This window comes from Pinus tabuliformis, chromosome 1_1, assembly GCF_031772625.1.
Source record: "Pinus tabuliformis cultivar Carrire ecotype Pingquan chromosome 1_1, CPIR1, whole genome shotgun sequence".
Lineage (NCBI taxonomy): Eukaryota > Viridiplantae > Streptophyta > Pinopsida > Pinales > Pinaceae > Pinus > Pinus tabuliformis.
The window spans coordinates 26,903,382-26,919,935 of record NC_142297.1 but is presented as its reverse complement, the minus strand read 5'-3'; positions in this window follow the sequence as shown (position 1 = coordinate 26,919,935).

Sequence of the window (16,554 nt, the reverse complement as noted above, 5' to 3'; positions counted from 1 at the left end):
TTGTGCAGATTGTTAGGACCCTTCAATCCATCCTTCCAAGCTGGCATTTCCAAGCTCTAGATGCGGCAGGGCAATCTGGGGACTTTCTATTGGGATTAACCCTCTATCCATCAAGGTGATTTCATCATGGGGAGGTCAGGGGTTACTGGGTATGGACATATTCTCGACTGAATTGGGCAAACAACTTCGTATTATAAATATATATGCCCCTAACTAAAACAGATTGACCTTCTGGCGGCAATTTTTGGAAAATCCTATTATTAGACATACAGCTATTTTAGGGGGTGACCTAAATTTCTCCATCAAACATGAGGAATCCTCGGGACACCACTCGTAGTTGGAACCTCTCTCAAATCAACTAAGCACCCTATTGGAGCAATATGACCTCATTCATGTCCCAATGAACAGGAAGATTCCAACATTGCATAGCAGACAGACTAGAGAATTTACAGCACTAGGGTGAAGATTATACATATACCTCATTCATGAATACCTCCTTCATTCTAGCATCATCTATAAGCAATGGGTGGATTCTGGGGAAATATTGGATCATTCCCCCATATATAGAAGTGGCGAGCTCTTTTAGAAAACCAAGGGTGCCTTACAAATTTAACTCTACCTGGCTAAACGACCCTAGCTATATCTGGATGGTCTTGGATTTCTGGCAAGCTTAGCCCCCACTTATTGAGTAGAGGAAGGATGAAGGATTTTGTAGTAACTTGAATCATCTTAATCGATTATCCATTGGGTGGGGAAAAAGGAAAAAATCTAGGGATGAGCACATTTTGGCTGACATTGAATCTCAGTTGGCCTCCTTAACGAATGAGTTTGGAAGAGGTTTCTTATCCATAGAAGCAAAGCTACATCTTGTACAACTGGAAGCATAGAGAAAAAATATATTGCTTGATTAGGAAGAAACATGGAGACTTAGAAGTAGGGAAATCTGGCTACAAGCGGGGGATGGTAATACAAAATTCTTTCATAAATATGCAAATGGAAGGAAAGCCAGCAATACCATCTGGTAGATGCCCTCGGATCAGGACCAAATTGCTAATACACACCCATAGCTTGCTCGATTGGGCATCACACATTTCAAGAAGCTATTCAAAGCCCCCCTTGGCACAACATTTGCTGAAATCATCCATATTGCTAGTGATTTCCCTATATTTGTGGAACCTAGTGGGATGGAGGACCTTATCAAACCAGTTTCCATGGGGCAATTAGAGAGCACCCTTAGGTGGTTCAAGAAGGACAAAAGCCTGGGACCAGATGGCTGGTCTATGGAATTCTTCCTTGCTTTCTTCGACATCATTGGACATGACCTACTTGAGGTGGTTGAAGAAATTTGGATCCTTGGCCGTATTTATGATCCTATTAACTCCACCTATATTTCCCTCCTACCCAAGATGGACTCCCCACTCTCCTTCAATGATTTCCAACCTATATCCCTTTGCAACTTCCTCTATAAAATTATTACAAATATTACTACAAATCGCATCAAGCCAATCCTATCTTAACACATCCCACAGGAGTAGTTTGACTTTCTACAAAATAGACAAATCTATGAGCCATAGGCTCGACATAAGATGCCCTCCACTCCATCAAACTGAAGAATCTAAAAGGGGTGTCACTAAAAATTGATCTCTTAAAGGAATTTGATAAGGTCAGCTAGTTATATTTAAGGATGATACTCACCCATCTGGGGTTCCCACTAGTATTTATCAGATGGATTATGGGGTGCATTACTTCAGTATCCTTTTCAATCTTAATCAATGGATATGCTTCCCAAAACTTTCAAGTGGAGTGGGGAATCTGACAAGGATTCCCTTTATCCCCTTTGTTATTCCACTTGGTTATGAAAGGACTGATCAGACTGATTGTGACGGAGAAGAGAGTGGGAGGTTTAGGGGCCTTAAGATCACAGAACAATGCCTAATATCGTATCTTCTCTTTGTTGATGAAATTATCATATTCCTAGATGGGGGAATATAAGACATCATTACACTCTCTGATGTACTGAAGTTATTTAGTGTTGCTACAGGGATGGAAATTAATGGGGACAAATCTACTATATCATTCTCTAATTTGACACCACAAGAAACCCATCTAGCACTACAAAATTTCCCTTATCAAATTTTGACACTGAAGGATGGATTGAAGTACTTGGGCTCCAGGATTAAAGCATATGGATATGAAATTGCAGACTGGACTTGGTTGATTGCAAAGGTGGAAAAATATTAAACATTTGGAGCCATCGACCACTCTCCAAAGCAAGAAGACTAGTGCTCATTAAAGTAGTGCTGGAAGCAACCCTGATTTTTTGGATGTCTCAAACTTGGATCCCAAAGGTATACTACATAGTGTTATTGGGAATAGTGTCCACTTGGAGCTGCTAATCCCACTAAGACTAGTAGCTATCTTAGAAACAAACAAACTAAAACTACTTTCGCTTTCCTTTATGAGAAGTAGATAAGAAGGGAACAAAGGACACCAACCTCAGTCTTGCACTGGGTTCTTTTCTTGGTTCCTCTCCCTTCTGATAGATCTTTGTCGCTTCTTCTTCATCTACCTAGCTTCAAAGAGCACCTGTGGAATCAAACCAACATAATACTATCAAAGAACAGGGATCTACAATCATAAACAATACAGGACCAGATATGTATTGACCACACAAATGCATATACAATCTAACATAAAAGAATGTGGAGGATAACTTGAATAGCTTTATTACTATCAAGAATAGCAAAGAGGATTACAACCAATTGTTCTGACCTAGCATCATCCTCCAGCATGAAAGCCCTTCTTCACCTCATGTAAAGCTTAGATCACCCAACACTATGATGTTGCACCAGGAAACCAACAACACTTCCTTACAAGATACAAGATTCCAGCCTCTGGATCTCTATGATGAGGGATCCATATATAGATGATTGTAGGGGGGTGAGTTAGCTTCTGGGATTTTGATTAGTGTCCTCTCTCTCATAGTTCTTGATTCCACTTGGAGATTGATGATCTCTTACTCATCCCTGGGAAAATTCAGAGGGGCAAGTGTCATAGGAGAAGTTTTTGGAAGATTCCATGATCCTCCACCTCACAAACTATCCCTGCCATTTGTCCATTCTCACCCATCACAACCTACAGAAGGGATTTCTAGTATGCATTTCACCCTTTACACTGAGTAGGTGGGATGCATCACACCTTCTACACTGGGCATTCAGTATGGTCCAGTTTTGACCAGTTCTGAACAATTTTCTGTGGAGAACTTCTGGGAGATGATGTAATCAACCGACCTTGTTCCTTTAGGGAGTGAAGCAACACTTTCAGGGACTTAGGAGCCCTTGGTTTATGGACATTTATGATTGGTGTTGCAATGCCCATAAATGTCTATAACAGTTGCCCCCTAAAGCATGAGGTCGTTAATCTTTTGATGTTGGGTGAAATGCTTTATCATGAGGATCCGAAGTTTTTTCGACCTAGAAGGCGACCTGTAATAAGATACAATACAATAAATTATCTTCATAATATTTTTCATGATCTAGCTGAGGCGAGCATTCCCATGCTCAGCTCTATAAATTCATTTTCATGTACATAGGACAGACAACCGTCTGTGTAGTAGACTGATGATTCGGACGGAGTCATCATCCTTTGACATGGATGATCATTTGTTCGACAATGATGTACATTTGATGTCTTTATATTCCTGAATATATCACAGCCCGGATGGATGAAACTAGATCTAGGGTCTTCAAAACTCGTTCAATATTCACTCGGAGTACAAGTCGATCCATGTGAAAGATGTTTTGGAGTCGAACATGGAAAGACGTTGCCTGATTACCAGCCAATGATGTAAGATGTTAACAGGCACGAGAGGAATCACCAATAATGACAATGACCCTCAAGGTACTACAGTACAATTCACGTGGTGTGAAAAAGGGACTTGGCATTGAACACCACGAAAAATCTCTCGGTCGAAGGCCATTGATGTAAACCTATCGCCGAAAGTGAGAAACTTGCCATTGAGGCATGCAAGCTTCAAAGTACTGAAATGGGTTGTTCAAGGCCCTAGGTCTCAGGCATGAAAATAAAGTAAAGGGTAAGTATTCAGTTTTCATATCCCATCATCGAAAGGTGAGAAAATGAGAAGTCAAGGTTGAAGAACCTCTGCCACAGTCAAATGGCCAATCTCGTAGGGAGAATGTCCAAAACCTACACCAAGGCCCGGCAGGGTGAGCTTTCTGAACTCTCGACACAAGGCCCGTCCTAGTTCGACTTCTTGGATAATGAGCTGATGTCGACAAGAAGTGACCCATCGTAGGAGGGCCTTAATGAATCCCACATCTACGACACAGAATGGAGCAAATGATTTTGTGGAGATGAAAACAATCTGATGATATAAGGTTCAGGGTGGCGGTCATGAAAGAATGAAGCGCGAATGTATTGCAGCGGATGAGACACAGGTGAATTCTCTGAGCGACTTCTCTTGAACATACCAGTGACACTAACATGGATTAATAGCATTAACCCCAAATATGGATGGTTTGATGGACCAATGCTGATATGACCGGTGAACGGAATAACCCAACCTGACTTGGACGGAGTGAAAGTGTCATGTTCAAGAGCGACTTGCTACCAATAAAGTTTCTTCAAGTTTTCTTCCCAATTTTCCCCAGTCTTTGCTGACCAGTACCTATTTATTTTTATCAAACTTGAGGAGGATAACAGATGCTTTTTCTATAATCCGCCCTTCGGGCGAACCCGTCGCTATGTTTTAACGAGCCTAGCGATAGTGAAACTCGTTCTTGTCCATTTAGACATGTTTGTCGCTATTGATTTTAACAAGTTTAACGACAACGATAACTTGGTCCTTTTTCAATTTTAAAGAGTCTGAAAAGGGGCAGAAAGGAAACTCCAATAATCATTTTTCATCATATAATCCCTTAAGTCCGAAAAAGTATAAAATAATATGAAAGGGATGAATTTTCAATAGTTTTAACGAGCCAAACAAGACAAGTGCTCGATCTTTTTGTGTAATAATCCCTCAAGTCCAAAAAGATTAAAATCTAGGGGAAGGATAGCGCTTCTGATGACTTTAACGAGCCGGAGAGGCCAGTCCCTTAGCAATCTTTTCATATTTTACGAGTCAGATGGAAAGAGCTTAAAGGAGACTCGTTTTTAAGGAACGAGTGATGATTTCAGGTAGCAACTGATTCCAGGTAAGGTTTGGAATTTTCCAATCATGGCAGCGTCACAAGGATGGCTAACAAGATCACTCGTCGCAGATATTCATCAAAAGGGTAAACAATATGATGGAGGCATATGATCTGCTAAAACAGAGTGGAGGTGATGATGAGAACACGACCAAGGCTCAAAAGTTGATGATAATGCATTCGCAATGGTTATTTACTAGAGATTGGTTCATTTTTTAATGAGCTTAAACTCTTTGGGAAACATTTGCTCATTGCTTAGGTTTAATTTTTAATGAGCTTGAACTCAACATAAAAACTGCTCATGATAATGGTCATTGATTATTTGATTCACCGTTATCACTTTGTTCTTTCAAAGGTTGTACTACTTGTTCGATTGCTTCATCAAACCGATTAGAAATGAAAACATATTCTTGATAAATGAGTAAAAAACACTAACACCTTACTTTAATTACGTAAATAGTAATTTAAAAGTGACTTTTACCTCTCATTTTACCATCGCATTTGAACTTGGTTTGTTGGAGCTCCGGAGGTGCTTTTCCCCCCGAATTTTCAGTAGCTGATTCCAAGAGATTTTGTGGATGATTCTCGGCGCCATCTGGACCAGGTAGGAGCTAAACTTGTGCTCTTCAGTTGCATTCTTTCCTTTTTGAATTCTAAGCATGTTTCCCTGCTTTGCTGAGCCTCTGGGTTTGAACAATTCACCCTGGCCTGATCGCACCCTTCCTATATCGAAAGGTGTGATGCATATTGGTCTTGTCACTGGCCAGTCAGTATGCATCACTCCCAGTACACTGTTGGGGTGCAATGGGCGCAAGGAGGGAAGCTTTTGCACTATTTTCTCATGGAATTTTTTCCTGTTTTTTGCCAAATCAAGACCCTGACTCTTATCTTGTTTGTTTTTCAGAGATTCATCGGAGCAAAATGGTTGTTACATGGCAAGAACGCGAGCATGAAGAAGAGGACACGGTTTCTTTACATGATTCGGGTACAGTAACTGCATTGCAGAACTGTGGCCTGCTGAAGTTTTTCCGCATCTCTAGCATGAGGCAACAAATTAACTTTTTGCAATATTTCCTCGACGCCTGGGATCCTACCAACTAGGTTTTCCAGATCAAGGGCAAATCTATCCCCTTGACTGTCATGGACATCTATTTTTTGACCGATTTATCAAGGCATGGCGCCCCTCTCTCATTATCAGGTTCTTCCTTCGGGGGCGAACCCGTGAGAGAGTATATTCGCTAGCACTACAAAGAGGGATCTGAACTGATTACGGATGGAAAGATCAACATCCGAGATGTCATTGACCGGCCCTTGAGGACCATTCTATTCACTTTTGCTAGACTGGCTGATAGTGCGACTCTTCACATAGCTAACAGGTCTTATATGTAGTACGCCTTGGAATGCCTTGAACCAAAGGTGTTCAACTGGTGTGACGCAGCACTCTCTGTGATGAAGGAACAACTGAACAAGGTGAAAAGTGGAAGATCCAAGAATTTTGGCTATGGTTCTGTTTTAACCACTTTCGCCTTGGAAAAGATCCCACTGATGCAGCCGCAGTACATTTCACTTGGTTTACCTTCACCGACTGCGCCACGGATGCAGAGATGGGTTAACCTCATGTCTCGACATGCTGACCAGCGTCATATTTCTTTCTATGATACCTTCTTCGAGTGTTTCAAGCATCAGGAGATGGTTTATGCCAAGTTTCCATATGTTGGCATGGATTTTCGGGGCGACCCGGATTTCGTGCTGCCGGCTGGTGAACATTGGGGTGCTATGGGTAAATTTTCTAACCATATCTTTGTTTATTATTTTTATAATGTTCTTATGATTTCTTTGATCAAGACTAATCAAAAATCATGTGCTCATGTAGACATTTGACCAGTTCAACCAACAGTACGCTGGAGAGAACTTGTTGCCGCTCCAGTAGGAGAGGCTGTGGGGAGGGCCATCCTCCACAACCTTGATGTGGCTGAGACTCTTTCAACATTATAGGATCAGATCGAAGGTCTCACCCTTGGTATTCCAAACGTGAGGACTGATGAGTTGCCTCTGCGATTGCAGCGACATACTACTGGTGTGCCAAGTCGACAGACTAGGCTGATTGCACAGGCGGTGACTTGTTATCACCAACATCATTAGACTAGGGTGCCCCCTAGAATTTTTAGTTTTGGGTCATTTGACCGATTTTGACTTGGTTACAAAACATTATGTGTAAACCATAAACAGTTATATATATATATATATATATATATATATATATATATATATATATATATATATATATATATATAGATATATATATATTATTTTCGGAGCTTTATTTCGGTTAAGTTACATGATCATGTTGCAAATATTGATGAAATGCTTCTTTTTATAAATGTCACAAATGTCTATCTAACACATAATTTACTAATGATTATGTTAATGTGTTTAAATTTCTAGAAATATGTTGATATTGAATGAAATCAAACTGTCTTTCCAAAATCTTGACCCTTAGGAACATGCGATAGATAGTTGGATTCCGTACAGAGTAGATACCAGTGAGTTGTAGTATGATGAGTTGTGAGTCTAGCCTGACGACAAGTCAGCGTATGCCATGTGTGATGGCATCAGAGAGGAGTTCTATCAACGCACTGTATTCAGCGATATTGTTCGTCGACCGACCAATATATACCCCTTTGAAACTCACTAACTCGCCGTTGGGATCGAAGATGGCCCAAGCCACAGAAGATAGGTTCTGCGAACTACAACTCGCTCTTTCAGCATATCCAACAAATGATTCCAATAGGTTCGACATCTGCAACAAATTCAAAAAGTGGATTACCTAACCAAAACAATTACACTTAGCGAAAACAAAAATGTAACAAAAGCATAGGGATTACTATGTTGAACTAAGCATAGTAACGCTTGAGGTACAACCTGTTGCGGGGTTGCACCAGTGGAATCCTATCATAATCCACCAACTCATAGGCCCCTTTTGCTAATACACATTTAACAATATAAGGACCCATCCATAAAGACTTGAACTTACCTGCTCCCAACTTGTCGGACTCCTAGTCATAAAGTAAGACCAGGTCACCTTCTAAGAAGACACGAGGTTTGACATTTTTGTCGAACTGTGCTTTGACTCGTTTCTTATGGGCTTCGTTAGCCAAAGTGGCATCATGACAGGTTTCATCCAATTGGATTCATTCCAAGAAAAGAGCCTCTTCTTCTAAAGTTTCGTGGAGAAGGTCGACTGCAAGCTTGAGGGACGCGATTTCACACTGAATTGGCAAGATTGCTTCCAGTCCATACACCAATTGAAAAGGTGTAAACCCAGTCGCATTCCTCACCGATCTCTGGTATTCCCACAAGGCCGAGTACAGGATCAGGTGCCAACTCCGTTTATGGACTCCAATCATCCTTTGCATCATGTGCTTCAGGACCTTGTTGATTGCTTCAACTTGTCCGTTAGCTTGCGGATAAAATGGAGTAGAGCTATCGTGGGACAGTCTTAATTTGGCAGCCAACTCAACCATCATGTGATTGTGAAAATTTGATCCATGATCTGTGACTACAGCCTGTGGAACGCTGACTCTGGAGACTACGTGATTGAAAAAGAAAAGGGCAGACGTTTTGTCGTTGTTGTTTAACGTAGGCATCGCCTTGGCCCATTTGATAAAATAGTCTACTGTGACTATAATATACCCATGCCCCCAGTCGAGGTGGGGTTACATGTCATGAAATCTATGCCCCATTTGGTGAATGGCCCAACAGCAACTACTGGTTGCAGAGGTGCAGGTGGTCTCCTAGTTTTACTATCGAAGATTTGACAAGCATGGCAACTTCTGACTGTAGTTATGCAATCTTTGAACATTGTTTGCTAGAAGTATCTTGCTTGTAAAATCTTTTTGCACCGTAGCATAACCAGATTGATGCCCCCTGTTAACACCCAGGTTGTTCCCTATGACTCCCAAGGGAATACGGCCGGAATAACCACTAACCAATCTTTGGATCACAGTTCCTAGCCAAATTGTAATCAGAGAGGGCTCTCTCTTTATGATTCGTCTCTATTTTGATAGTGTTTTAGGCTAGCTATTATGCTCAGGTTTTTTGGTTATGTTTTGGTTGAAGGACTTCTTTCAGTGCTTAAGATGTAGTGTTCAAACAGTAGTATATCGTTGGGCAATGGAGTCTAGAGCTGTGAAATGTTTTGAAATGCTGGAGTGATGAAGTTCAGACTTCAGGGCCTATTGGGTATCTCAACAAACAAAATTTAAACTTAAATGGTGATGTATGGTCAGCCAACAGAAAGCAATTAAGAATTCCCCATTAAGCTGGTGAAGTGAAAGTGAAACATGTGGCTCAAGAGAAAAATTGAATTCCTGAAACAAAGGTCACTGTGAAAGATATATTCTGAAAGTGCAGCAATTAAGAATTACACTTATCAAGATTATAGCTAAAGAAAACTTTCATTAACAACATAGATTGAACTCAGGGTATTGCATGAATAAGTCCTGAAGGTTATTCTTTTTCTTTGTTGCTAAACACTTAGAAATTAGAAACACATATGGATTGTAAGAGATTGAAACACATAACAAAGAGAGTTACAGAAAAACTTATTGTATTATGAGGTACACAGGAATCCTGCAGTTTTTCAACAGACACCAGAACGCATTCAACACTTCAGAACTCCGAGAAATTCCATCACTTTCTTTATTAAACTTTGAAAGGATTACAGCATAAGAACTTCTTCAAGAGAAATCAACAACAACCCCTCAAGCTTGTGCGAGGGGCAAATATATACCATCGGTTATACAAAATATCTGAGTGCTAAGTTATCTCAGAAATGAATACGTTCACCAACTTTTCAAGATATTTGATAAGAAAGTTATTACATCATTGAATACAAAGCAAATGCATCTTTATGCTTGTCAGAAGATATTTTGGCCTTTGGAGGCCACTGAGTCGGTTGTAGTGATCTGCATTAATGCTAAGAAATGCGCTTTTGGAGCTGTTCTGCTATAGCTTCTCGGCCTGGACACCTGTAGCTTATCACCTTGCTTTGTTGGCCGTAATTTCTGCTGAGTTGGCTCAGCTTTTACCTTTAATGCATGTTGATTCTTTTAAACTGTCCTGTGTATGACAATTTGCATTTTTCATGAACAAAATTTATTGAATGGCTTCCTGTTTATAAAATCATCTGTATGGCTTTAGTCCACCATTCTAGTGTAGGTAGTTGATTCCTGAGAATTGCATCCATAGTCTCCTCTGCCTCTGTATATTTGTAAAAATTGGGAGGCACCTCAAACAGGTGTTTGATTTCATTCATTATAAAAAATAAACTTTCTACTCTGTTGTAGAGAGTCTGCCCTGTGGCTGGCCCTGTTTCCTCTGAGGTGTTGGGCTTCTCATTGATCTGACTTGTGGCAAATGCATTAACCCTTTTGGCATACTGCTCATGAGTGAACAGTCTCCCTGCGTTGTTCAGTAAGCTAGGGAGCCCTCTGTTTTCCAATACCTGAAACTTCTCCAAAAACCTGTTTACCTCATTCTGCATGTCCTGGGTTCTTCTCTATAATGTCTGCACCAAGTTTCTCAGTGTGAGAACCCTCTTGATTAACTGAATGTGCTCAGTTCTGTTTGAAATTCCCATGGCAGCCAACTGGGTACTTGTTCTATTGTTAAGCACATTAATCATCCTGGTGGCAATTTAAGGCATATTGCTTAGAGCAGCTCTTGATCTCTGAATTTCAGCCTGTGCTTTTGGAATGAGCTCTAGCTGCTCATGGATTGTTTCAATATACTGCCATTAGTCATTAATAGATTGGCCAATGTTAGCCCACAGCACTATTTTAAGCTCAGCCACAACCTTATCTAATTTGAGCTCATTCTCTAGCTCTTTGATCCTGTCTTTGAGGGCCTTTATCTCCCTGCCCTTTTCTGCCACAGACTGCTTGGATTTGTCATATCTATCAATTACTTTGGCCAATTTGTCCCTAGTCTCATTTAATTCTGTCATTTGAGCTTCCAGGGCCTGAATCTCATTTCTTAGCTTTTGCATATCCAAGCTAGGGGCCTGCTCTGTTGCTGCCTGTTCTGTTTGTTGAGGAGGAGGAACAGTAGTTGGAGCAGTTTCCTCCAGGTTTATTACTTCAGGAGGAGGCTGGGGGGTCTGACCTTCTTCTCTTTACTTCAAAGCTGCCTGTAATGCTGCCTGTGCAGCCTCTGATTCTCCCAGCTTCTCTTGTGTCTGGATTAACTGCTTATATAGGGACACCAGCAAGGCTGAGGCATCTTGATCATGCCTCTGCTGGGCAACCTCATCTGTTTGAGGGTGAATGGTGGCTGGCATTTTGATCTTTTGCTTCAAAATGGCCATGTCTGCATCCCTTAACTTCAATATTTCCTGTATGCCCTTGATATCTTTGGGATCATGCCCAATCTCAATAATTATATCTTCTAAGGACCTTATTCTATTGTCCTTAGCTTGTGAGGATGCCCTTTCCAATTCAAGTTGGGCAGCTGTATTATTAAGGCTATTTTCCAGACTATAATTGTCCAGTGTTTTGCCTGCCAAGGAGGCATAGACCATCTCACCCGTTTGTTTGTGTAACTCAATTTTTTCCATTGGTTGGATGTCTTTGGCAAGGACCTCAAGATTGGTCCTTATATAATCTGCATGAGACTGGGGCTGTGCTATAGCTGGAAAGAAATGACTCATGATCATTTTGCCTTCACTAACATCAAAAGCAGACATCAGTCTTTGTTGGTTAGTGGGAGCCATCTTCAGCAAATGATTGTAGAGCTATATCTTTATGGGCTCATTCCTTTTCTTTATGTCTATGAACTGTTGTTTAATGCTCAGTTCACCCTCTCTCTGTTGGCTAGAGGAGCTGACTTCTCCTCCCACAGTTCTGTTCTGTTCCTCTTGGAAGGAACTTGCAGATGCTTCCCTGCTAGGTGGGCCCATGCCCAGAGACTACCCTGTTGGCATTTCCTCTTCAGAGAAAGGATTCAATCTCTGTCTTTTTTCACCCTGACTTTCTGATGTGGTCAAGGGAGTCTCTCTGTCCCTTTTTCTGCTAGTATCCTCCTTTTGTGGAGTCTGGAGGATTGATGCATCAACTGATGTTTCTTGCCTAGCAGGCACTATGTTTTGTGCCTGTTGTTCTGTGAAAATTGGGGCCTCAACTGCCCCTTCTTGCTGTGGGGGCTGCCCTTTATTATGTTGCCCTTCTTCTTGCTGCAATTCCTGTTGTTGTTGTTGTTCTACCTGCTGCTGCTGTTGTTGTACCTTCTCATGAGGTGGTTGTTCAGTCTCCATTTCCTTTTCCTTGCCCTTGCTAGATATATCTTCAGTGGCTTTGGGTTCTTGCTGGTTTGCAGTCGAGGAGGATGCAACTGCTCCCACTCGTGTTCTTGGAAGGGAGAACACCTGTGAACAAAGTTCAAGGTCAGCCATCTTTTTTAGATTCCTCACCGCTCTTTGATTCAGCTCTTCTTGTGTAACCGGCTCTTCTAGGGTTCCTCTCCTCCATTTTGCTTGGTTTGCATGTTTTTCAATGTGAGGGATCTTTACATGATCATAGCCAGAGAGCTTATATTTGAGCCTTCTCAAAGTGATGAAGTGGTTGGGGTCATAAGGTTTCCAGAGGAAACTAGTTTGAAGGCCAAGGGACTCAAGTATCCTGTCTGCTTCTCTCCAACCTTCCTCCCTGTGGTTATAGACAAAGTGGCCAAGTTGGTTCCTGACTTTCAACTGTGCTTTCTTGCCTTTGCCTGAAAAGTGAAGCACATCAACATTGCCAAACTGCCTGAAGTATTCTAGGGCAAATAGCCTCATGGGCACATATTTCGGCAGCCTGTAGGGAGGCAATTCACACCCATATATCCTGATGATGGTGTGGTTCTGGTAAAAGTACCAGTCCCTAATGCTGTATGATTTGGATAACTGCAGGATCCTTTGCATTTCATCAGTGAGCCTTGGAGGAGGTGAGCCCATCATCATTGACATAGCTGGGTGGATGAAGAGATCTATGAACTCACAATAAGTATAAGGAGACTCAAATCTAGAGTGGAAAACAGAGGACCAATAGACCACTGATCTTGGATTTCCTTGGGCATCCTCTCTTTTGATTGGAAAAGAGAACTTCTGATGTTGATGATATAAGATCAAGTGGTAAATGTAAGAGGTATATGTGAACACTCTTTCTCTTGCTAGGTTCATTAGTTGCTCATGTATTTTGTCTGCTATATAGGTGGCATAGTCATAGCAGATAGGAGACTTGCCAGGAGCAAACATGAGCATCATTACCAGCACAGTTTGATCAACAAACTCAATTGAGTTGTAGCCCAAAATGGGACTATTCATGTCTGCAAGATCTCTGCCCAGTTGGTTGAGGTATACTTGATTGATAGGAGGATACAACACAGAGTCAGAGTCAATGTATAGCTGGTTTAATTTGGTGACCTAAGCATCTGTCATTCTAGCTCCTTGATTTATCAGGTCTACAAGTGATAGAGGGACCAGTTTCTTCTCAGTCCTGAAGCAGAGGATATCCTTGATAGCTTCTAGGGTGACATAAAACACAGCTGAGGCTGACGGGTCAAGAACTGCCCTCTGAGTGGGCTCATAGTTTTCAGCACACAGATGGATCAAATCAGGGAATTGTCTAACCTGTGGGAGCTTAAAAATAGGGAGGAATGAGTCCCATATGCCCAGCACATCTGTTCCAGTCTCATGCTTGGCCTTCAATTCATTGATCAGGTGAATGTGGAACTTAGTCCTCATCAGCATTTCCTCTGAAATCTGATAGCCCATGTCTGCCAGAGACTGCCATTCCAATTGCCTCTGAGGGGCATTCAATGGAGCAACGTTCAACGCTATTGGAGCTACTGGTGGGTCCATGATTTCTCCTAGGATTATGGATGGAGTTGCTATGCAGAGCAACACAAAGAGTTTTCTTTGAGGGAGAAATGTGAATTGTATGGAACAAAGGGTGAGTGAAACAGCTGCAGCAATTGAAATACTGTTTGAAGTGCAAATAAGACCAATGTGTGGTCTCAATCTGTCTTTTTTAGCAGGTAGGTACAGTTTGAGTAAGTTGTTTCGCGATTGCGTGCACAGAGTACAGTTTTTTATGAAAATGTGGGCAAACAAGGCTCAGCTGGTGTTTTTCGAGCTCACAGTTGTAAATGGGGGCTAGGCACAAAGATTTCGCCGGTGAATTATAAGTTTCGGTGTCTCTTAAGCTTTTCGAGGGAATTCACAGACAAATTAGGCATATGAAGGATTTACAAAGGTAAATACCTGGTAAACAGCGAGCAATGGTCACAAATGTCTGTAGAAATGGCGCGCCGGAGGTCTCCCAATTGATTTCAGCAGGGTGGTGCAAGTTAGGACGTAAAAATCATGCAGAGACAACAACAGCGCTTTTGGAAAAAGTATGAAAAAATGCGAAAATCGGCCTAAATATGGATTTTTGGCATATTGGCGCGTTTTTTGGATGACGTCATCAGGTGGGGTCAAGGTCGGATGACGTCAGCATGACGTCATCGGGTGATGTGGCGAGCTATGATTGGTCCACGGGGATGATGAGGTGGCGGACATATCAGCGCGGGGGCGGACGAAGGAGCTGACGCGACGGCGGGGTGGCACTGACGTGGGTATGACGTGGTGGTGACATTGGCCGGGCGGATTGACCAAAAACCGGAAGCGGTTAGCGGTTTCTCATCGCACCGCTTTTGATACGGAAGGGGAATTGTCAGGCGTACCTCCGATGAGCTGTGGGGATGACGGGTGGCAGAGGCCTGACGTCACCCTCTGACAGATATCGGAAGGTATCTGTCAGACGTCGGGGCTGCTCCAATATGAATGAGGACCGTCGGATCAAAGGGGTCCGATCCGACGGTTGACGGGTTAGTGAAATGATCGGACAATACGGAAGGGGGCGGGGGTTATTTTAATATTTATTTCGGGATCTGTGCTTGGCGGAGACCTCTTGGTATAGGCGGATTTATAAAGGTTTTTCAATGCCCTTTTAATATAAAAATAACACGGCACCCATACTTTGGATAAATGAGAAAAGTGGGTTTTTTGTTTATTTTGCAAATTAAAGCGGGTATAGGTAGAACAAGGTCTTTTATAAGGTTTTCTTTAGCAAATGAAGGTTTTAATGGGTCAAATGAATTCAGAAGATGGGAGGGGGTTTGGCCTAGGTTTATCAAAGTGACCAGATGTCATTTGATCCCTGACAGAGAACTTATTGGCTATAATGCCAAGGGGAGGGATATTTATACAATGTTTTGGGGTTTATACACCATGGTGTTATAGTACTAGGGAAAAGGTAACATAGGGGAATTATGTAATAGAGTTAGGGTTAATATGGCTGAAAGGAGTGGATGAGGGGAGATAACACTAAGTTTATTTGAAAATAACTTAGCTTAGGGAGTAGATCAAAATAAAAAGAGTTTTAGACAAGAAATGTGGCTTCTAATAGGACTAAGAACCACCATAAAACCACCAATTCTTCCATGAATATCTACTGATGATGGGATGTTAGTAATGAATGGGAAGAGGGGAGGAAGGGAGGTTAGACATGCTTCTTTGCTTGCTGCAACCTGATGGAGAAGAACACCTTCTCAATTCATTGATTTTGCTTTATGAACAAGGCTACCACACATGCAATTTGTAAGAAATTATATTTCTGCAACCCCAACTGCCTACCCATCTATTTGCCTAGCATTTTTTTGTTTCTTCTTGGAGGGTGCACTTAGGCTTGCAGACCCTTATTTTCCTTTTCTTTTCTTTGGCTTTTTTCTTTTGTTTTTCTATCTACTTCTACCCTTATTTCTTCCAAGGTCCCAGATTAAGCAGTTGGGAGCCTTTCTTCTCTACCTAAACTACTTGTCTGCCAAGATTAAACAGTTTGGACAGACTTCTTTCTCTATTTTACAACTGAAAATTTAAAACATGGCATGATCCAGATTAGGTTGTTGGACCATCCATCAAAATTGAGTCCACATCAAGCTATATACAAACCTAGTTTCCTCATGGAAATATGGGATCTTTGTATCATCAAAGCAGAGCATATTTGGACCTTTCCTTGCCAATCATGAAATATGAAACCTATTGGTATATGTAGCTAACAGTGGCTCCACATGGGGATGGTTTTTCATTTGAAAGACCAAGAACAGCAGGTCAGATTGCCTTGGCCCTTGACTGCTCTTATCAAGATTTTGGAGTTTGCTGCTTTGAAATGCCAAAATTGTGTACTTCCCTTCTTGGTAGACCTCTGATCCTATTTACCTTTTGCTGGTAGTTAAGAAAACTTTGAGAAATTGCAATTTTACCTCCTAA